Below are 17620 nucleotides of genomic sequence, written 5' to 3'. Positions count from 1 at the left end.
GAGTTAGTTGGTTTGCTGAAGCTGAAAGGAAAAGGGCCGATAGATCTGTGTCAGTGAAGAGGAGTTTGATATAAATGAGAAATCATAAACCAAAGGCCAAGGGTAAGTTAGTCTGCTAGAAAGCCAAAAAGACCAAATAAAGATGTTTATTATACCCTCCAGGTCCTTTTGTGTCCAAGAGTGAGTGAGTGAGTGAGTGAGTGAGTGAGTGAGTGAGTGAGTGAGTGAGTGAGTGAGTGTGTGTGTATGTGTGTATGTGTGTATGTGTGTGTGTGTGTGTGTGTGTATGTATGTGTGTGCGTTTGTGTAGATGTGTCAGTTTGTGTGTTTCTCTCTCTCTGCACTTCCTCTTGCAAGACCATTAGTCTGCATTTTTTCTGTGCCTCACCTTTAAACCCAACAACCTTTACTTCTTTACTCTTTTTATTTCCTAAATGGAGCTCTTACTATTCTTTTATTTTATTTATTTATTATTATATTTGTGTTTGATTATATTGTATTTTAATAACTGCACAGCACTTTGGTCAACTGAGGTTGTCTTTAAATGCCCTTGTTAAATAAAGCTTGACTTGACTTGACCTTTTATAGTTATGTTAATTCAAAGTCGCTGTCATTCTTAATTTACAGTCTATTCTCCATATTCGCCAAAAGTTGGGCACACTCAAAGACCAGTAAATGCAGGTTTTGTATCTTTGCCATAAACCTGATCACAGGTCCGGGAAGGACTGCTGAATGACGTGTGACTGGGAGTTCATGAGTAAGTTGGGTGCAAAGGTCTCCAACCTACTGCATGCACTTTTTTGGTTGTACCAATGATACTTTAAATATTGTGCAGTTAGATGCTAGTTATGTCCATGCCTGATGCTTAAAGGCTCTAGAGATTATTATGATTCAATTATTGATAAAGAAATAATAGCATTTTGAATACCTAGATTTTACTTGTTGTTCTGCACTGTGATAAGATGACTACAACATGACAATTCAGTATCTATCAGCCTCTCTGCCATCTGATTATTCTCACGCACAGAATAATTATCAGGGTGTCAGTTTCTTGACCTGATAACACTTTGTGATCTTTGACTTTGCCATAGGCAATATCAGAAATACAAGTGAGTCCAGGTGAGTGTGCTGTGTAGATATCTTTGCCACGCAAGCAGGAGGTTTGCATTGTGATGCACCCTTGTCTTGGATGACATATAAAAGTGTAAACAGCTATTACATAATTCGGAAATCTGCTGATATCAAAAAAGCAAAGACACTATTAAGGAATATATTCTGTAACCGTGCTCGGGAAAGACGGTCTTGCTAAACGGCATCCTCAATAGGCCTCTCTTAGCATCCTCCGCGACTCATTTTGCATCTTTGTGGGCCCTTTACCATGTGGACCCTGAGTTATTGGTCTCTTTTCATCTGTACATATAAATATAAGGGCAACTGCTGAGATCTGGCGTATGTTCCTGAACCCTTTATTGGATAGGACAGCTTAAGAATACAAGAAATGTGGGTAGCAGAGAGCAGGGGAAACCAATCCAAACTGGCACAGAGAGATAACTTTTGTTCTGATTCATCACAGTTTAAATAAAGAATCATCGATTGATTGATAAAGACAGATTTTATTCTCTACTTTTGCTCTCCATCAGTGACGCTGCTCACTTTACCCCCTGGCATCACAATATCTGTGGTAATTGCCTTCCAAGCACTGTTTCTTCTTTGCACAGCTCCATAAGTAGACTTTCTGTAATGACCCAAAACTTAAGAATGAGCTGTAAAACTTCACAGACTGATGAAGCCATACAGAATGATTGGTTGAATGAATTGGCACAGATATTTTTTTTTAAAGTCATAAACAGTCCGTGTCAGAGTTTCTTATTTCCTGGTTTCCTTTGAAGAGCTTTGCCTCATTTTCTGTTTTCATGTGTATCTGGATAGTTTTAAGATTGTTTTTAGTTATAGATTGTATACCTGGAAGATTTATTCCTCTTTTGGTTATTTATTTATCTTACATTGACTTATAATTGCTATTTACTGTACCTAATGCCACTGCAAAGCACTTCATCTGACTTGTGGTAGGGCTGGGCGATAATTCAATTACGATAATTATCGAGATATACATTTTCTCAATAGAAATATTATGGATGCACTGAAAATTATGGATGCACTGAAAATTTTGCCACTGAAAGAATTGTATCACCGAAACAACACGGCCGAAACAGAATGTTGTGATGACGCAAGCAAAAACCGCGGCCAATACATGCATACAATACATTGTCTTGAATTTTTGTATTCTGATGTATTTCCTTATCTTGATGCCTGTATCTCTTTAACTCTTACAAGTTTCCTTATGAATACTGTTAAAGTTGAAGGTTCAATAAGAAACATTAACCTTTCACTCTGATCCATTGTTTAGCTGGAGTTGGCCGCTGACCAAAACAAATCCTCAGACAACACTAGTTGTCATGTCTTCCTTCATCAAATCAAACTTTGACCAACCAGCCAACAATCAGTGTGACACCTGCGCTCACTGACGTCTGTGCCAAATGCAAAGGAGAAAAAACATCTTAAAGAAAGCGACTGACAACATCTTTTACTGAAGACTTCAGATTAGAAACTTCATATATCACACAATCCACACTTTTGAACTTCTTACCTGAAAATGACTCATACCGTAGTCATATTTTTCTAACTATACTTGATGTGTCATCACACCTAAATAGAATTCCTAATCATATCTCCTGATAAAATGTCTGCCTACACCCACAGGGTTTACTGCACTACGTGGCGCATCCGCCTAATTTCTCAGAAAAGAATGAAGAAAATGTTGTTTATTTTCGAGTTCCTTTTATAGCAATAAAAAGAGTCACCATCTGACCATGTTTCTGCCATACTCTTTTTGGATTAGATAAAGCATATGATTACGCCACATCTCAGAAATAACAGTTTGTTTTAGTCTGCCCTGATTCTAAGTGTTGATCCTCAAGTGATCTAAAAAACAACTATATCCACATCATTAAAGTCCACTTCTTTAGTGTCAGGAAAACCTCATAAATAACATTTCTTTGTTCATTGTAGGGTATTCTCAGACTTTGCCTTTTTAGAAACTGATCCACCTCTCTTATAAGTCTTACTTATCTTCATAAAGATAATCACTAAACATAAACAAGTGTCTTTGAATAAAGTCCAAACCCAGAAAGCAGCAAATGATTCTGACCTCAGAGATAATAAAAGCTTAATGTGATTAACACTGTAATAACTATCAAACATTTTAAATGGAGCAGCACTCCCTGAACAGCAGTCAGTATCTGCAGGGATGAAATCAGCCTCGGTGATAAAGGAAAGCAAAGCAGTGAACAAGGGAAATAAACCGCTTCTACTAACAGTAAATTACACCAAATACAAACCAAGTATTACAAAACCCCATGTTATACCATTATGTAGACTAATTACTAATGATAACAATATCCATCTTGCTAACTATTAGCCCAACAATGATGAAGGGGTCCAGAAATTTTGTTTGCATATTCCTGCATGGTGAGATAAACATATCAGAACAAGTTTCAAACCTGATGTCTGATCCAAAAACATTCTGAAATGTTCTAAACTTTGTGGATTTACAGCTTTTTGCATTTTTAATGTATGTTTGGGAGTTTGAAAAACAAGAATGTCTTGACTGAAAAAGTGATCAAATTCTTTCCCCTTTTTCTACAATCTTTCGCCAAATGAAAAATGGATACATGTTGAGCTTACTATAAATACTTTTTTTTATTTCAACCCTGCTCTTTGGAATCTTTGAAAACGGCTAAAAGACCTTTAAACGTTCTCCATAGTTATTTCATTGACTGTACACCTTTAGCTTTATCCTTTATTTCACCTACATTACATTTCTTCTTCATTATATCCATCCATCTGTCCATCCATACATCTAAAACTCATCCAGTTGAAGCTACAGTCACAGCAGCAGACATCACTCTTCCTTTCTCTTGTACATTAACGACTAAGTGCCCTGACTAGAGACGGGCGACATTGAAAAAAATGTTATCACAATAACATTTTTCATATCAATCGATAAATATAAATAAAAAAATAAATATCAAATCATTATTTCATTTCAATTTAAGGCAGATTTTTGCCCCTGAGAAAATGTTAAAGAAACCAAATGGTTGGTTGGCTTGCATCTGGGATTCAGTAATCTGAGAGGCTTCTTGAATCCTGCATTTTTTGACAGTTTTAACAGGAAGCATGTCTTTGGTGAGTTTTTGTTTGTAGATTCTATTTTTTCTTCCCCCAGTGGTTGGGGGGTGGAATTAAAGGGAAAATAAATACATTTTTTATCGAACATTTGTTATATTTATATTGAGAAAAATTATATTGCGATAACTATTGTTATCCAATTGTCGCCCAGCCCTAGCACTGACAATACTAACTTTGGTCAATTGCTTTCTTGTTATTAGAATTAACACATGAGACCAAATTCACTGTCCGCCACCTCATATTCCTCCTTCTTTTGATACATCTTCTGGTCCAGGGGTCAGAAACCCCTGGCTCTGTAGCCGCATTCGGCTCTTTCATCCTTACGCAGTGGCTCCCTGTGGCTTTGGAAAATATTTTATGATATAAACCTTTCCAGCGTGATTTTGTTTCCCAGAGTTTAAAATGTTCAAAATGTTCAAAATGTTGTACAGAAATGTACAGAAATAAAATGTAGCACTCCATTGATTTCATATATAAAACACAATAGTTTTTTATACATAGGATAAAGGTAGAAAAAACAATTTATGCACTGTTATCTTAACTTTAGGTGTTTTCTTTTTTGTGGAAACTGAGTCCAAATGGCTCTTTGAGTGTTATAGGTTGCCGACCCCTGTTTTAGTCTGTAACTTGAAGATAACGCAGCTGTAAAAAGTATATTAACAGTATTAAACTTCCTCTCTATATCTACGTGTAATCTTTGTCTGGCTGAAACACAAACATTCATGTGATAAATTTTGGGACCATGGTTGAACTATTATTCTAATATTAAAGATTTATTTCTGCTGTGGACCAAGCTCGCATCCGCTATTAATCCCAACACAAACACAGCCTTTAAGCTACACATATAGAAGTGCTAGCTTTCATTCCTTCAGCACAGGTTCCATTTTGTTTTTGTGGTGTCATCTCCTAGAATAAAGCATCTGAGTGACTTGTGATGGCATCCAGAAGGCAATTTATGTTGTAAACTTGGTTTTACCTGTGTCTTCCTTCTCTTTTCTTCCCTCTGTATTTCAGTTCCTCCATCTTTCTCGTCTACCCCACCTCTTATGGTGGCCTGAGTACAATCTGTGACATTGAGAACACAATGTTAAAAAAAAGTATTTTTTTTTCTAATGGTTATACTCTTCAATTATTATTTTAGAGGGCCATAGAAACAAAAAGAAAAAAAACTTCTTCAAATGATGGTCAGCTTTGATGAAGCCATGTTGAAATAAAAGAGGACCTTACCTCAAAGTTAAATTTTTCTGTTGTTGAGATCCTTCAATTCACTCAAGGCTGCTTCGTTCCTCCACTCCACTGCGTCCAGGCCAAAATGTCTCCAAATATCAGCTGAAGCTGTAGTGACAGAGGCTGAGCTGACAAACTGTCAGGTCACCCTTGTTCATGTTAATCTCTTATCACTGGTTTATGAAAGACACAGCCATATATTCAATCAGGACCAGCCCTTACAGCTGTGTGTGTGTGTGTGTGTGTGTGTGTGTGTGTGTGTGTGTGTGTGTGTGTGTGTGTGTGTGTGTGTGTGTGTGTGTGTGTGTGTGTGTGTGTGTGTGTGTGTGTGTGTGTGTGTGTGTGTGTGTGTGTGTGTGTGTTTGTGTAGGTGTGTCAGTTTGTGTGTTTCTCTCTCTCTGCACTTCCTCTTGCAAGACCATTAGTCTGCATTTTTTCTGTGCATGTTTATACCTTTAAACCCAACAACCTTTACTTCTTTACTCTTTTTGGAGCTCTTACTATTCTTTTCTTTTATTTATTTATTATTATATTTGAGTGTCTGTGATTTTGTGTGTGCTTAAAAAAATATTGAAAGTTAAAAATGAACAAAAGATACTGTGTCCACATAAGGAAGGGGTGTGTGTGTCTCTGTGTATGTGTGTGTGTCTGTGTCTGTGTGTGTGTGTGTGTGATCTGATGACCAAAGGTTATTAAAGCAACTAAACAGAAAGTGATTAGGTGTGTGTTTGTGTGTGTCTACGTGCGTGTCAGTTATGAGACTAATCAAAGTTTTTCAGTGATCAGTGTTTATTGGGGGTAATACAAAGGTACAAAGATCATTTGCACTTCAGACACATGCACAACTCTATCTCCAGTCATTTACAGGGCTGTATTTTGCTCACGTTGTGCACACACCCCGGCCTCTCTCTCTTTAATTAACTAAGGCCAACACTTACTTAGTGTGTTGCACTAGAGATAACCTTTGGTAATGAAAATGCTCAAAGGAAGGTGCACTGGTGTCTGACATAAAGAAATCCTTTTAAGCAAAGACATCCCTCTTTAAATGAGTCTGACATGTATTTAACAACAGTATAGTGGTGCTGATAGAGCTTTGTGTGTTTGTGTACAAAGCAGCTCAAGCAGGGGTTGAGCGATGACCAAACAGAAGAATGAAATTCAATTTTTTATATCTCTTGTATCTCACTCTGGAATCAGTGTCTGTGGTTATATTATAACCTCATCTCAGTCCAGTTTTATGATTTCACTTTACAAGCGATCGTCCCAGTTTGCTGTGTCGTTCAGTATTCCTGTAAAGACTGTCAGGTCACAGTTGCTTTCTTCGGGCTGTTCAACATTATTTTTTAATTCTTCTTTTTTTTGTTGGTAACAATTTAATAACTGTTCTGTTTATTAATGCTTATTTGATGCTCAGATAATCATTGGTTAATGTATGACTCATATACATTAGTTATTCACAGATCATAAGAGAATCTATGATCAACAGTTTGAGTAATATATAACCAACTATTGATTCATTGATTATTCACAATGGATTCCTAGTAGGGCTGGGCGATAATTCGATAACGATAATCATCGCGATATAATTTTTCTCAATACGAATTTTACAAATGTTTGATTAAAAAAATCACTACATTATAACCTGTAATTACACCTCCCTTTCCACTGAAAAGGGATGCGGCGATAATGTGTCTTCAAAGCTAGTTGCCAACCAACATTTGACAGAAGAAGACGACATTGAACAGCCAACCATGTCGCAGGGTAAGAAGTAGGCGGGCTTCCAGACATTTGGAGTTGAATTTACACACAGCTGAAACAAGCGACAGCGACGCTGAAGAAGAAAACGCAAAACCTACCAGCTCAAGGCAGAGTTGTTAGTCTGACACTGAGCTGACTGAGCGTTAACTACACTTCATGAAATATACTTTCAGGATGTGGGTAAATAAATCTGATAATGGAATTGATCTCAACCTGAGAGAAATTAGAAACTACAAAAATCTCATCGTACACGAAAGACCTGCTTCCTGTTAGCACTGTCAAACATGAGGGATTCAAGAAGCTTATCAGAAAACTAAATCCAGATACAAGCTAACAAACTGTTTGGTTTCTTCAACTTTCACTCAGGAGCAAACATTTGCTTTTACATTTAAATTAAATAATTATTTGATTTTTATTGTGATAATTATCAATATCGACTGTTATGAAAAAAATATTGTGAAAACATTTTTTTCAATATCGCCCAGCTCTAATTCTTAGTATTAATTAAATTTTTTTATTCATGTGTCGATAACCACTATGGTTGGATCGCCAACTGTTCTTCATGCACAGTCAGGCAGGGACGTGACAGTTCAAAAAAATTGAAAAGATAAAGAATCTTGATTGTTTTGTCACAATTGCATTTAGCTAGTGTCACTCTTCTCCATTTTAAGCAGAAAAGTCAGTTATTTATTCCACACAGCAAATATAGTCTATAATGCTGAAAGTGCAATTATGTTTTAACCATAGACTGTAAAAAATATGGACGTAGTATCCGTGACGTCACCCATCTGTTCCTGAGAGCTGTTTTGAAGCAAATCGACGGCAGCAGCCATATTGGTAATGCGGAACTCAACTAGGCAGAGTGTGACGTAGTGTGAGTCTCTTAGCCAATGGCTGTGTGTTCCCGACCGGGATTCACGTCAGTCATGTCCTTATTTGGGCAAAACTCATAATATTAATATCTTCTTAACCGTCACGTTAGAAAAAAATTCACCCCCCGTACAGTGTATGCCATTAGAGAGATTAGCGTTGTAGGGCCAAGCCGTTTTTTGAACCAGGCTGTAAACATGTTTATTAATGCTGCAAAGATCGTCTTTTTCCCATTCATATCTATGTGGTTTCCGGTGTTTCTGCAGCCAGCCTCAAGCAGATTTTCGATGTATTGCAGTTTATATCACTTCCGCATTGGCTTCATCGTTTGAGACCGGAGTTTGCCGCTTGGTTTTAACTTGATACTTTACTTTTAACTCACTTCTAGCCAAAGAAATCTTCCAAAAGTTTCCATCAGTTTCTCTTTCATTAACACCTTGAGGATTTTTTCCAATGTTTCTATCAGTTTCTCTTTCATTAACACCTTGAGGATTTTTTCCAATGAACAAAAAGGTGAAAGAGAAAGTAAGGTTCATACCCAGAGTCTCTAAGAAGAAAATGACCCAGGCCTTTCTGGAAACCACTCCCTCCCTATATCCTCTCCCTACACATTCCCTCTCTGTGTGCGCCCTCTTGTGAAGGATCTGCAAGTCGTCAAGACATAAACTTCCTTTATCTAGATGATAAAAATACAATCATGAAGATGTCAAAATCTAAAAGTCTTCTCAAATAGATTCTAAAACTAGATTGTCAGGTTGGGGTAAAGACTAAAGGAGAACCCAATTGCAAGCTTTAATGGGGGTAAATCAAAAGGGAGGATAAAAAAAAAGCTGATGCCTTACTTAGTCCTTTTTCTGTACTTTTGGGCCTGTGATGCTGTGTGAAAATGTGCATGGACAATGACACAGCTCAGAAATCTGCATCCTGGTCATGATTCTAAAGTGCTAGATATTTTTTAAGTTGAAAATCAAAATTTGAACTCTTTCTGGCACAAAATCAACAAAAAGCAAGAACTGACCCTGAAGGTATGCACAGATGAAGTTTTCAGCTTTGACCACTGGGTGTCACTACAGGGCTTTGGTTTGGGTCTGTGCTTGATAGTTGCTCACAGTTTTCAGAGAGAGAGAGAGAGAGAGAGAGAGAGAGAGAGAGAGAGAGAGAGAGAGAGAGAGAGAGAGAGAGAGAGAGAGAGAGAGAGAGAGAGAGAGAGAGAGAGAGAGAGAGAGAGAGAGAGAGAGAGAGAGAGAGAGAGAGAGGGTGGGTGTGTGTGTGTCTTTAAAATAAAACAGTCATGACCAAAAGTTTTTGTATGTGTGCAAACTTGATGTGTGTCTCCAAGGTGTGTACTATGTGTGTGTTTGTTAAAGTTTGCTTCTAAAGCCATGTGCCTGCATGTGTATTTGTGTGTGTGTGTGTAGGTGTGTAGGTGTGTGGGCTCAAAGGAACATCTCAGTCAGGTTGTGGACTCTCATTAAGATCCTCTGCCAGTGCATAATAAGCTGGCCATATGGTCAACATGGCGGAGGTATCTCCCCCCACCTTCAGGTGTTCTAGTCTGAGAACAGTCCCACAACTATAACACACTCTGCAGCCAGAGGATACGGAGAGAGAGAAAGAGAGAGAGAGGTAGGGACAGCGTGAAAAGAAGAGAGAGAGAGAGATAGATAGATAGAGAGAGAGAGAGAGAGAGAGAGAGAGAGATTTTATGGGTTTAAATTGGAGCAGCAGGATCATTTGCAATCAAAAGTGCTTCCAGAAATAAGACCCCTTATTGTTCATTAAAGGAGTTGGGCATGCCTAACAGACCACATGATGCGGCGTCTGACAGGACTTTGGCGTGTGTCGTTTCTCAGCTGCAGTGATCCCAGCTTGACAGTCCTGCTCCATGATCTGTGAAATGTTGCTCACATCACAATGGTAATGTCACAAAGGGCATTGTTAGTGCTATTCACAGCTGATGCCTCTCAGATCCACAGAAAGGTCAGGAGAAAGGTGCCTATCCCTGGCTCTGATTTGGACACGCTGAAATGTTCAGTGCCAAACTATAATTAGCAGCCATATGGACTCATGTTCAGAATAACTACCTGCAGTAGACACACATGGATGGTCTATGTTGGCTCCCTGTATTTATTGGCTGTTCTGAGCCAGAGGGGTGCAGGGGCATCACTGCTGGACTTCAGTGTCGTGTTAGAGAGGAAAGACAATGTGAGGCAAGGATCCCTTTCTAGTTGACAACCTTTTATTCTGTTTAACACAAAGAGAAATATACCCTTCATTTTTATTCCACTGTCTTCTCTAGCTCTATAAGAAAACACAATTTAGCTATGCAAACTTTAAGGTAGTCTGGTTTGCAGTATCTTTAAGCTTGCAGCAAACACACTTAGAACAACTTCCACAGGACCTGCTGGACTACATACAGGTGTTCAACGCAAAGAGAAACACTTATGTGAGCCGTGCGGTGAGGCTCTCTGGCCCTCAAGTGAACATTTTTGGCAACACTCCTCTTGCATAGTAATTGCAACTGGGTAACTGGTACCTTGGGTCAATGGTTGTTAATAGTATTAAGCTGTCTTGTTCCACAGTTGCAAGGGGTGGGTACGAATTAGGGCTGGGCGATAATTCGATAACGATAGTTATTGTGATATGATTTTTCTGAATATAAATATAAAAAATGTTCGATAAAATCTGATATAAATAAACCAGTAATTACACCCCCCAACCACTGGAAAGGGAGGCGCTAATGAGCCTTGAGCACTAGTTGACACCCAACATCAGACAAAAGAAGACGGCATTGAACAGCCAATCATGTCGCAGGGTGAGAGGTAGGCGGGGCTTAAAGACCTTCAGAGCCGAATGTAAACAGCTGAAACGGACCAAACATCTGTCTTTAGATTTAATTGAAATATTTATGTGATATTTATCCTGATAATTATTGATATCGATTGATAGGAAATATTTTATCGTGATGACATCATTTTCAATATCGCCAGCCAACACTCGAGTACTCGGGTACTCGGGTACTCGCCATTGACCCCATTATTCAAGTAGCATTTTGTTACTCACACACCTGGCAACATAAGTTGAACTCATACAGTGTTACAGGTGTGGCCATGGCTTCAGCTTTAGAACACACCAAGCTAGATTTTAGCAAAAACAACTTTTTTACGGCAGCTACGGCAACTCTCTAGGAACATATTATTCCACTGAAAGCAAAAGCACAACAAACACAGAACCGTCTGCGACACCTGCGACATGTCAGTTACAAAAAGTGATGTCTGGAAGTACTTCGAAAAGAACAATGCAGTTAATGTGCAGTGCAAGATATGTGCCGTTAAACTTCAATACCATAGGAATACTAGCTTGATGCTTAACCACATGCGCTTAAAGCACAAGGAGAAAACAGCGGAGACAGATAACAGGCAGTCTCGCATCACGTCTTTTGCTTGCCCTGTTAACACACGTCGTTTTGACGAAAGCAGAGCGGAGAAGATTAGCCTGCTAATAACCAAAATGGTAAGTGGAGATATGCTCCCATTCAGTTTTGTGGAAGGAGAAGGCTTCATAGAGCTGATTGCGTTAGTCAAGGCCGGAGTACAAGCTACCATCACAGAGAACAACAACAACTAGAAGAGTGGAAAAGATGGAAAAAAACAATACTTGCGAGTACTCGAGTAATCGTTCATTAGGTAATTCAAGTAATCGAGTACAAGGACTACTGTAAATTCCCATCCCTCGTAACAATATAGTGAGCCAATGCCTCTGTAATATCACCCCACTTTTTACTTTCTGTTAAGGCTCCACAGGTAAATGAAGCATGCAACGTGGATAGTTTTGTTGCAGAAGGCTGTGAAGGCTTCACATTCTGGGATGCAGCACACAGTTTTACCCACTTTTAGTACTGCAGGTTGTGGCACTGTTGTAGTTAACATTGCCCCATCCTTGTCTGACTCCATGTTGTTGCTTGTTGTTGCTGCATACAGGACTTGTGAATGAGCAGTGGGAGGGCTTGGTTTCTTAGTTTCGGTTTTGCTCATAGGGTGAGAGCAAGCGGCAACCTCTGGTCTGAAAATATGAAGCCATGTGGAAGTATTATAAAAAGAAGTTCATTGAGCGTCCACGTACAGTGGGGCAAAAAAGTATTTAGTCAGCCACTGATTTTGCAAGTTCTCCCACTTAGAAAGATGAGAGAGGTCTGTAATTTTCATCAGAGGTACACTTCAAGTATGAGAGACAAAATGAGAAAAGAAAATCCCGGAAATCACATTGTAGGATTTTTGAAGAATTTATTTGTAAATACCAATTCAAAAAAGACGATATTTGCAGCAAGAATAAACATATTTATAGCCTGGTTCAAAAAACGGCTTCGGTCTGAAGAGCTCATTTCTCTATCGGCACACGCTATACGGAGGTGAATTTTGTTATACCGCGACAGTTAAGAATATATTAAGTTTACGAGTTTTGCCCATTTAAGGACATGACTGTCCTTAAATGGGCTCAAAGCCCTCCTCTTTACCTCACACTAACTCGGCAGACGTTAGGTTGAGTTCAGCATTTCTAATATGGCTCCTGCCGACGACTGGCTTCAAAACAGTGCTTCAGAAACCGATGGGTGACATCACAGATACTAAGTCCATTATTTTTACAGTCTGCGGGTGAGAGGCAGGGCAGGGTGAAGAGGAACAGATGGTGACAGGCAAAATAGGCGAACTGGCGGCTCTTGAGAAGAAATCTACAAGGCAATTTAAAAGCAAAATAACTATATCAATTTAAACAATATTGTCTTCCCCATATCTTGTTTGAAAGTATATCAGCACATCTTAAAAAGTTGATGTATTGCCCAGCCATGATAGTAGTATTGTAGTACTCGAGACCGGTCTCGAAGCCGCTTATTTCAGGTCTCCGTCTTGGAATCAATAGCATTTTTACTCGGTCTTGTCTCGGTCTTGGACTGGGCGGACTCCGTATTTTATATCAAGACCAGTCAAGACCACAACTGATGCACTCTGTTTCCTGTCATTACTGTGATAAGAGAAAAAACAAAAACTTAAGGAATCAAAAGAAAGGCAAAAAAGACAAAACCAAACCTTGTTTGTTGCTGTCAATAGTTTTCAAAGCAATACACACCTGTGTATTCATGTTGCTCTGATTCTGTTTGATGAGTAGATCATGTCAGCCAATAATTCCGCTATTATCCCCCCCCCCAAAGAAAAAACGGATAAGATGGAATCACCAGGGTTTGTTGCCCTGTTTTTTTTTCATCCCTCAAGCATTTCAAAAATTACAGCTGTGAGACCACCGTTAATGTGCACTCAAGAAAAACATTTAGCTTCCTACTGTGTATGCCGATACATTCAGACGCCCAAGAAGATTATTACACCACTAAGCAGAGTGAACGTGCGGGAGAATATCGCTGATCAGTACATCAAGAGAAAATAAAGACTCAAAAAGAGAGAGAGCTTTTTGTAAATTATGCGCAGTGAGAGCTCAAGACAGGCCTGAGGGCAGAGATCTGCTCCGATTGTGCTGAAAGAATATTTAGGGCAGAATCAATTGATGTAAGGTCCCCTACTGTCTGACACACACACCCACACACACACAAAATCTGTTGATTCATCCATTGGCCACCACTGTGACTTCCTTAAAAGGAATACACAAACAAACTTTTCTAACTTGCCTACCAAAATAAGATGTCACTTTGTGTCTGTCTTCATGTGGTTGTTTAAAAAGTAGTTTAAAATGTTTAAATCCAGTTTCTCCTAACCTTCAACTCAATGAACATATTGAAGATGTCACATTTCAACTATGATCTTACACTAAGAACATAACAGCACACAGTCTTGTCTAATTCTGCTGAAACAATTACAGAGTAACTGTATACAGTCATTGTATGATAGGACACAAAGACAGTGTTTCATGAGAAACCAAGGATAGGCAGAGCTCCATCAAGGTAAATGTTCAGAGACATCAGTGTGTGTTGTTACTATGCTCTGCAGACGTGCCTGTCTGTTGTCTGAATCAAAATGAGGATCAGGACAGTCTGCTCAAGAAGACATTACTTTGATCTAGAAGAGCTTCACCGACGACACTTGTTAATCAAAATGAATAAAGATATAATATATAAGGAGGAACATATGCAGTGACAGGTAACAGATGTAATTGGCACATTTCTAATAATAGAATAGAGATGAAAATAAGTCATCAAACTGACTGACAGAGGACTATTTAAAGTGCAGTTTATTTCATATAGGTGACAAGCCAGGGAGTAAAGATAGACTACAAACTTTATTTTATTTTATTTCATTTTATTTTATTTTATTTAAAATGAAAAAGTCAACAAATCTGGTCTATATTTCATGTCTGGTATTATTCAGTGGTGGACACAGTACACAACTTAATTACTTGAGTCAAAGTATAGATCCTCTTGCTCAGATATTAAAATTAAAAGTTAAATAACAGTGAAAGTTGTTCAGTCAAATTATTAAGAGTGGTTCTTACATCTAGGTAGAATAAACGTCATGGCCTACTACGTCATAGGTTTGCATAGCCCACTTCCGACACAGAAGACCACGCACAACGTGTAGGCTGACATGCACCTCCCTCAAAATGTAACTACACATTAAAACAACATGGACCTCAAGCCCTGTGATTGGTTTGCTGGGTAGCATTGTATTCCCTGCATTAAAACACTTCTGGAAATCCGTACATCAGCTTTACAATTAATCTCCTCCAACACTTCAACAGCAACATGTATTGGCTCTGATTTAACATAAAATGCTTCGATACGTTTTTTAACTCAGTCAATCGATCAATCTTGTATGTATTAGGGATTGGCAATGATTTTTGAATATCGAATATTTGTTCACTTATTAAAAATCGAATAGTTACTTCAAATATTTTCTCATTTTGAAAGTACAATTTTTCATTGTTTTTACCGGTGCCTGGTTGTAACACGGTATTCCTGCCGGACGGTGGCTACAGAGTGTCTCAAAACTGTTTGCTAACCGCATTAGCAAACAGAAGAAGAAGAATGCTAACTGCATTAAATAGCAAAAGAAGAAGAACACATTAGAGACAGTCGCAGTGATTTTCTCCGTTTCTGAATCTCACACTACTACACAAGCATTTTCGGAGACTGAGCATGGCTGTAAAATGTAAACACACGCCACACTGCTGCTGTGTCTGAGAAACACCAACATAAAGATCGAGACAGCCGCTGTCAGTGCCCGCTACTTGTAGCATCGTACTATAACTAGTAATCCTTGAATAGATGGCAATGATTATCGAATAGTATTTTTGCTTGAAAAGCCCATTCCTAGTATGTATAGCACCAAATCACAACAAACCTTATCTCAAGATGCTTTTTCAAACATAGCAGGTCTAGACCATACTCTATGTTTAATTATTAACAAAGACCCAACACCAAGACAGGATAAGATCCAGTCCCATCTTACTGACAGGACTTTATCTTATCGCGTCTTAAACCACCATGAGCATTGCACCTCGCAGTATTTAACTACAGTTACAGTGGCGAGGAAAAACTTATTTTTGACAGGCAGAGGGAGAGGGAGGGAGAGAGGGATGATAATCTGGGACGTCTAAACAGCAGGATGTCTATGGCAGCGACTCAGAGGTCTTAGGGACTCCAGATAGGTCTATGGTTTGTAACTTTCAGTGGGACAGGGACCGTTAAAGTAATTAGTGGGGATGGTTGATATAGGATCCCAGTGTGCCAGTCCTAAGCCTTTAGCAGCCTACCTAAGAGCTGCTCAAAGCCTGAGCCAGTCAAGAGTACATGGGCAGTACATTCTGCTTTGTTTGTTTGTTGCAAAACATTATTTATGCATTTTAAACTCGCATGCCACAGGTGTCCAGATTGAAGCGCCAAAAATAATAGTAACATAATAGGAATGACTAACCATAGAGGACAAACGGTAAGAAAGTTACAACAAGCACAAATAACTTTGTTTAAAATGTTCATCTGGAATAACACTAATGTTTAGCTACATGCCTCGACAGGCTATCTCAGGTTGGACTATGAATTTTTATTGGAAGTTTGTACATGGTAAACTGAGCGGATACTTCAAACGATTTGAATCATTCTTCATTTCAAAAACCTCAAACATGGGCTAAAGGTATGACAATGGGTGCTAAGGTGGAAAATCATCATCCTTCTCTGCCATAACATCATTACCACCACTAAATCAACTGCCTGATCTGAGTGATGTTTGCTCTACGTTCAACCATGGTGATGCCTGAAGTACAGGTCCGGTAATACCACAAAGACGTTGGTAGTTACAAGGACATTCATAGAAATATAGCTGAGTCAAAGGTACAATATTTGTCTTTCAAATATAGTGAAGTAAAAGTAACAAGTTTCCCCAAAAATAATACTCAAATCAAGTACAGAAGCTTAAAAATTGTACTTAAGTACAGTATTCAAGTAATTAAACTTTATTACTGTCCACCACTGGCTATATTTTTATACATCTGGCAGACTTTTTCATTTTCTTGTTTTTCAATTGTATTGTGTTTTTTTTTAATAGTGCTTCTTAACTAACAAATAACATGCTGAAAATAAATGCACACGGTCTGTCTGGAACTGCAGTATTTTCTCTCGTCCTGGAAATGCCAGCTCTGTGACTCTGTAATTCACCTTGACCAAAGCCCAAAATATACATGATTGAATTTCTCCTCTCAATGGCACACTAGACAGTGTTTTTCCCCTGCTATGATACGATTTCACTGTCAGAAGAGAAAAGGGGAGTCTAATTCTCTGAGAGACCATAAATCAGACGCTAATCACAAAATAGGCTCTTAACCAGAGCAGAAAACTGACCCTTTTACTCCCCTGCCACAGCGGCTGATGGCTCCCAATACAAGACGGTGTTTTATCACACCAGTCACGCAGAATTTGAGGAAAGTTTAGCATTGGACTGTTGAGTAGAGATAGAGACAAGTTTGACTAACTAGATAATCCACCTCTCATATTTTAAGTTTTGTATTAATTGTGATACTTAAAATAATAACAAATTATGTAAACTGAGCAGGTTGAATATTTGATATTGATTGGTCAAAATCATAGACTGTATAAAATAATGGGCGTAGTATCCGTGACGTCACCCATCTGTTTCTGAAGCGCTGTTTTAAGGCCACCCGTCGGCAGCAGCCATATTGCTTTTGTCGAGCCAGTGTAACGTAAAGAGGCGGGCTTTGAGCCTCCAAGCCAACAGCTAGAGTGTTCCCGCCTGCCAGTCAAGTCAGCTGTGCCTCTCCTTGGAAGACTCGTAATCTCAATATCTTCAAAATTGCCGCATTAGTAAATAAGTTATCCCCCCCTACAGTGTGTGCCGATCGAGAAATGCGCTATCCAGACTACACTCGTTTTTGTACCAGGCTGTAAACATGATTACTTCTGCTGTAAAGATCGGCTTTTTTAAATTGGTGTGTATGTGGTTTCCGGTACTTCTGGAGCCAGCCTCAAGTGGATCCTCGATGAACTGCAGTTTTTAGCACTTCC

General features: G+C 38.8%; 1 protein-coding gene across 1 annotated transcript in view; it reads left to right on the top strand.

Moving 5' to 3' along the window:
* LOC117810667 (CUB and sushi domain-containing protein 1-like) overlaps positions 1-17620 on the top strand; it is a 605880-nt gene that overhangs the window by 25260 nt on the left and 563000 nt on the right.

The sequence above is a fragment of the Notolabrus celidotus genome, chromosome 3 (genome assembly GCF_009762535.1).
Source record: "Notolabrus celidotus isolate fNotCel1 chromosome 3, fNotCel1.pri, whole genome shotgun sequence".
Classification (NCBI taxonomy): domain Eukaryota; kingdom Metazoa; phylum Chordata; class Actinopteri; order Labriformes; family Labridae; genus Notolabrus; species Notolabrus celidotus.
This window is presented reverse-complemented; position numbering and strand designations above follow the sequence as displayed.